Source organism: Macrobrachium rosenbergii, chromosome 28 (genome assembly GCF_040412425.1).
Source record: "Macrobrachium rosenbergii isolate ZJJX-2024 chromosome 28, ASM4041242v1, whole genome shotgun sequence".
NCBI classification, from domain to species: domain Eukaryota; kingdom Metazoa; phylum Arthropoda; class Malacostraca; order Decapoda; family Palaemonidae; genus Macrobrachium; species Macrobrachium rosenbergii.
Genome location: NC_089768.1, coordinates 17,528,434 through 17,535,408, shown reverse-complemented (window position 1 = coordinate 17,535,408; position 6,975 = coordinate 17,528,434). Strand labels below are relative to the sequence as shown.

At 36.1% G+C, this 6,975-nt stretch overlaps 1 long non-coding RNA gene across 2 annotated transcripts; it reads left to right on the top strand.

Annotated features, from left to right (window-relative positions):
• Positions 1-495: 495 nt before the first annotated feature.
• LOC136853900 (uncharacterized) lies at positions 496-5,256 on the top strand. Of its 2 annotated transcripts, XR_010857566.1 has the most exons (5): positions 496-1,136; positions 1,691-1,820; positions 3,779-3,906; positions 4,114-4,213; positions 4,327-5,256. It is a non-coding gene; the product is annotated as an uncharacterized lncRNA (long non-coding RNA). The 2 variants fall into 2 exon arrangements; XR_010857565.1 differs by having other exon boundaries at positions 3,779-4,213.
• Positions 5,257-6,975: the final 1,719 nt, after the last annotated feature.

Here is a 6,975-nt window from a genome sequence, read left to right as displayed (position 1 = left end):
TTATATGTTTCTGATGGACTATTTATCATTTTTATATATATTTTTTTACTATTTATTTACTTATTGACTCAAGCAGGTATAATGCCAAACAGGCTTCCTAATTAAAAACTGAAAAAGAGTGAAATTACTTAAAAGTTGAAAAAAGTTCAGAACTGATAAAAGACACACAAACAAAGCTATAGGATAAAGTATCTCTCAGAATGGTTAATTCTAATCCTTGTTATTCCGATTTTAAATGATTAAACTAATAATCCTAATAATCACATTGTCAGTAAAAACAATGCAATAACAATAAGAGTAATTTTTTTCAATCGCTGAATCACCCTTCGCCTGAAAACACACCAACAGACACCAATAATAGGAAAAAAACGGATGTTAACAGAGTAGGTCGGCGGAGCTGAACAAACTTGTCGTCTTCAGCTTATTGTGAGGTGCATGAGCTTTCATTAGAAGAAACTGTATGGTTTTACGAGTCTAAATAAAAGAGATTACAAGACTAGGTAGAATTTTTGATAATTTTCTAACTCTTTTTCTAAATAAAAATATCATATGGCTAGGTAGAACTATAGATAATTTCCTAACTCTATTTCTAAATAAAAAAGATTATAAGACTAGGTAGAATTTCAGATAATTTTCTAACTCTTTTTCTAAATAGAAAATATTATGACTAGGTAGAACTATAGATAATTTTCTAACTCTATTTCTAAATAAAATAGATTATAAGACTAGGTAGAATTTTGGATAATTTTCTCTTTTTCTACATAAAAAAATATTATAAGACTAGGTAGAACTACAGATAATTTTATAACTCATTTTCTTGACCGGAGTTCGCTCATTTTTATACAGAGCTAAGACTGAGAAGATAGCTTCCCCAGAAAGTGACTTCTGAAGTATTTCTATTTTTTTTCTGATCAATCTTTTCTTGGTGGTCCACGCAGCCTAAGAAGCATGGTTGGCGGCCAGCTGTGAAACCATTTTCTGTTTTCTGATCATTTCAGACACCTTTCATTTCTTTTTTGCTGTGTAATTTTCTTTTGTTTACTTTTTTTTGCTAATAATACGTTAAAGGACTGACATTTTTGTTGCTCTTTTCCAGGTTACCCGGAGGAGAACCTCATGCATTAGCAGATACAAGTGTAAATATCCGATTATTGTTTAATTTCGCTGTCACCACAATCTCTAGCTGGAACCAATTTCTGTTCTTGTTCAAGTGTAGTATATGCCAAGGGCTTTGCATAAGAGAACTCGGTTACATTGAAATATCAATTTTTGATTACCCCATAATAATATTTCTTTATTTGCTTGCATAATTTCATCTAGACGAAACAAAAATGAAATGTTTCCCACCACTAGCGGACCCATGGGGCGGGGGGGCACCTGGGCACGTGCCCCCCCCCTGAAAAATAATGACAAAATAATAATATTGAAGATTTAGATAATAACAACATAAATAAAAAATATAAAAATGGAAAAAAAATAGAAAATCTAATATATATAATTAAAATATATAATTATATATATATATATATATATATATATATATATATATATATATATATATATATATATATATATATAATGTATATGAAAATTGGTGGGCCCCACCAATGAAATTTTCTGGATCCGCTAGTGTTTCCCACCTTGGTCTGAACTGGTTTTCCACAGTATCTTCTTCTTGTTTTCATTGCAGAGACCTCCAGTGTCTAGTTCGGAAAGCTTTTTCCTCGACAGAACCGAACACACACATTTGAGGATCCAACGACGAAGTCGACTTAATTGCGATCACGTCACAGGCGACAACCGGACCAGTGCCAATATAAGTATGTTCAGTTATCAACAGTGTTCTGATAGCCGTTTCCCCTAAGGGTACGGGCCCACTGCAAGCAGCGAGCGGCAGAAGTAGCGTCAACACACTGCATGTCCACACTGGAGCCGTGGAAGAGGCAGGCGACGCATTAGCCGAAGCTGATCATCAGTGCAGACATGTCATCAAATTTGTTAAGGAAATTATCTTTATTTGAAAAAATTTCCGCGAAGTTAGATGAATTGCCAGTAAAAAAAATAGAAAAAAGTCTGGATTCATGACTTTAGCAAGAGAGGAGTGGAACGGAGTGAATTTTATTATCTATATATATATATATACAGTATGTATATATATATATATATATATATATATATATATATATATATATATATATATATATATATATATATATATATATATATATATTAAAGTCTCGACTGTAAGCTGTAGTTCCTCGTTGGGAGAGCGGGTTCCGTTCTCAGCTACCACTCTGTTGGCAGCGAGTTCGAATCTCCGACCGGCCAATGAAGAATAAGAGGAATTTATTTCTGGTGATAGAAATTCATTTCTCGCTATAATGTGGTTCGGATTCCACAATAAGCTGTAGGTCCCGTTGCTAGGTAACCAATTGGTTCTTAGCCACGTAAAATAAATCTAGTCCTTCGGGGCCAGAACTAGAAGAGCTGTTAATCAGCTCAGTGGTCTGGTTAAACTAAGATATACTTAACTTTTTCGACTGTAAGCTGACAAATTTTATGAATATCTGCGTTCGAGACAGGGATCGTTCGATTAACTGCTCAGCAAACTTGAAGAGAGGCTGAATAAACCCGAAGCAAACTACAGAGAACCCATTTCTCCTGAAGCAAGACGTTAGGAACTCTGCGTTTGTCTGAAACATGTTGCGTCGTGTCTGACAAGCGGCGAGGTTTGGCAAGGCTTCGAAAACTGCCCGCTCCTGAGCCAGTGTAGCCACTCGCATAAGAACTGTCAAGTTTCATAATTAGTGCCACGTCGCGCCGCTCGGCGCTTGCAGGGCGTCCGTACCCTACCCGATGGTCGCTCCAGAAGTAATAGTCGCTTCCAAATAAATAATTTAATGGATGACTCGAGGGTGAAAAACCAGTGCCACAAAGCTCCGTAAAATTAGCCGAATCATGCACGCATTCAGGATGCTCACTGGTTGCACGTTGAACCCTGTGTACACATTGCATCATTCACTTCTATTCCATGCTCCCTCGCTTCGTGGATATGAAGTCTCTTTGATTCAGCAGAGTTCAGACGTCCACACCAGGCCTCTTATTCCTTTCAACACCTTACTCAATTTATTGGCCGCCCTGAGGCAAGACCCCGAACCTAACTCACCAGCCATTACCTCCTCTCCTCCACCTGCCCATCCTTCCAACATTTCTGAATTATACCTTCTTGTCATTAATACACAGTCTTCCATTCTTTCCTCATGACCAAGCCATCTCAAAATACCGATGCATTTTTTATTTACTCACTGTACCTTCACATTTTTAAACCTATCAGTCCTTCCAGCTTCATTTATTTTAGACAAAAAAATCATCAAAACAGTCAAACCTCTTATTTTTTTTTTTTATTCGCATTGAACATTCAAACTTCACTTCCATGATGAACAGTTAGTTTCATAATCATTTCATACCATGTAATGTATGTATGTGTGTATATGTATGTATATATATATATATATATATATATGTATATATATATATATATATATATATATATATATATATATATATATATATATATTATATACTGTACATATACCTGTATATATATGTGTGTGTGTGCGTGTGTGTGTACCGGATAGATAAAAAGACAAACAGATAAAGATATAGCCTTACTGTACTGTAGTTATAGAAATGCATATAGATATAGTGTGTGCATCGAGTTTGAAAAAGTGTTTTTACAGTTAATTTCAACATATATAACCTTTTTCCATTCTTCCAGCACTGCTCACCAAAAGGATATTGAAGACCAATGGTACCCAACGCGATCAGTGCCAAGGTGTATTCGTCATTCTGGAGGGGGGCGATGCGGCCTTCAGCTGCCTAGACACGGGAGTCTTCGAGGTCACTGTAAGGGTCAAGGTCACCGAGTTTTCGCAGCGTTGAAATAAGTATTTTAAATCCAGTGTAGTTCAACTCCAGTGGTTCATATTCATAAAATATCAAGAGAGTGGCCGACGATTCTCTTCGTTTTTGCTACGCGAACTGGAGCGGCTTTGTTTAAAATGCATAACATAAAGAATGTATCTATCATGTTATCTGACACTTCTGTTTCAGAATTCTGCAACTGGAGTAAACGTCATAGAACCGCAAGACAACAGAGTATTCTGCGCAACCTATGACAGCGAAAATTACCAATTCCAACATTTCAGGACAAGTAAGGTTATCGAAGCTAAAAGTATTGCAGTGTTTCACAGCGAACAATGATAAATGGCATACACTGAAATCCCAGAACCAATGTCTATTTGAAAGATTGCTTTTATTTTTCAGGGCTTTATCTTTCCGTCAGAGGGTGTGAACAGCGTTGCAATCAAACAGCGACAGAATTTCAAGAGTTCAATAGGACACAAGTATAGCATTCGGAAAATGAAGCCACGTCTCTAGTGATAGTGGCCCGTGTGGGGGTTTTGGGGGGTAGTGCCCTCCATGCACCTCACATGGTGCACTGTATTAAAGGGTGTCTGCACCGTCCCTCGGCCCCAAGGTGCACCTTCAACTTTATCTCCAGTCCCATTTCTTTTCTTCAGTCTTGCTGTCCAACACCTTTAGCTATTACTTCTTTGTGCAGCTGTGGAGTTTTCTCCCAGTTCCACCTTTAGAACATTGTACATATCTTCCACATTCTGGATACCTCTTTCTTGCTGTCCAACCACTCCAACTCCATCCCTTCACTGTCTTAAGGGCCCCAGTGCTAGGCTTGACAGCGTAAATTTCAGAAGACTAAATTAAATCCAGTGACAGTGCAAGCCTACTGAGGTCGAAAGGCGAATGAACGCGTAGTGGCTACGGATACCGGAGAGCTCGCCTTTGAGAAAACTGCGTTTCTATCTGCTTATAGTTGAGCAGGCGTTGCCTGGTACCAAGAGACTCGCGCGAAAATTCTTGGAACTGAAACAGAAGAACCCAGATGACGGAACCGAGTTGGCAGCACTCAACCATATCTCACTGACGAATGCAACTTTGGATGTTCGCGTAGACCGTGGACTGTGTGGTGCCCAAAAGCACCGTCAATGATCTATGTAAAAAAAAATTACAAGACTACTTTATACTCGTATTGTTAGAAATATCTTGTGCTAAATCATTCCACAACTTGACTCAGGTGTAATCTTCTCCAGCAGGGAATCTCATTTTCGTTTAGTCTTTACTTTGTTTTGTATTGATCAAATCTCATCAATTATTTATGCTTTTCCATAAAACAACTTTTATGCCAAGCTCTTTTGTTTTTATTATAGTTAATGCCTCATTTCATTCTCGTACTTGTTTATTTGTGATCTATAACATTTACAAAAAACTTTTTAATTCTTCTCGGGCTGCATGATATATATATACAGTATATATATATATATATATATATATATATATATATATATATATATATATATATATATATATACATATACATATGTATATATATATATATATATATATATATATATATATATATATATATATATATATATATATATAATATATATATATAATCCTTTATCTTTGACACTGAATTGGCTGTAGCCTCGCCTTCATCCCAAAGTGACTCGTTGCAAGCTGATAAAGTTATATTTTAAAGCAACCCAATTCTCAGATTGGGAATTCATGTGACCTTTAATTTCATTTTTTCTCCATTCAGTTTGAGATTCTCATTTGCTTCTCTTTTTTTTTCTTGTCAAAACTAGAAGAAAATTCTACTTTTGTGCCAACTCTGATTTTGTACCCACAAGTAAAAAAATCATGTATGCCTGGAATGTACTGTACATCGAAAGAACCTATTTGCAAATATAAATTCTGAGAGAGAGAGAGAGAGAGAGAGAGAGAGAGAGAGAGAGAGAGAGAGAGAGAGAGAGAGAGACTCGAGGAAAGTGACTGAATAAATTTCATAGTTATTCATAAAAATGCTTTCCAGAAAAATATGTCCTTTGATTTGTAGGCTGATGCTGAATATGTGTTTAAAACAAAAGGTTACGAGTGTGATTTGGTAATGAATTTTCGCAAAATATTACCTGTAAGTAATAGGGTGAAACAAGGTGGTATTATCTCCCCAATCCTGTTGCGTGTTTACACAGATCATTCACTTCTAAAATTAGAGAGTAGTCGTGTCGGCTGCTATGCTATGAGGGACGACGTCAGTGCGTTAAAAGAATGAACGGTAAATATAAATTTATATATATACATACATATATATATATATATATATATATATATATATATATATATATATATATATATATATATATATATATATATATATACATACATATAATCATAGCTTTGCGCAGGAACATTATTCAGCTCAATTCCAAGAAGACCCAACTGACCCTAGAATTATGGTTAATGTCGAAGCTGCATATGCATTTAACACTGCGGTTCATTTGGGCCGCGTTATACCTGATGTCTATAAACATGACAGCAGCAGATTTACTGGTGATTTTATCAAGCAGAGTAATCCTTTTTTTTTTTAGCTGATTAGCTGAATAACTGTACGTATTGCTCTGGCTTTTGAAGATCCCAACTTCTACTTTTGTCGAATTGTTGAAAAATCTTACTAGGCCTAAGCGAGCGGCAGTTCTTCGTGTGTTCAGGGTTCCTTGGAGAATCAACTTCTCTAAGCTACCACACTTGGCTGTTGTCCTGAGCCATGAACTTCCTAAACGAGACTGTAGAACTCCTCAGTTCCAGAGATACTTTATTCCTCTCACCGTTAGTTTGTGGAACAGTCTCCCTGAGGATGTCGTGAAATTGGAGTTTTAAAAGTTCAAAAGTTCAAACGAAGATGCTATGCGTCGCTACCCTAATATTCATGGGCGCCCGCACGTAGGGGCAAGGGGGTTACTTGCCCCCCTCCCCTGAAATCCTGGAAAAAATTTATATATATATATATATATATATATATATATATATATATATATATATATATATATATAT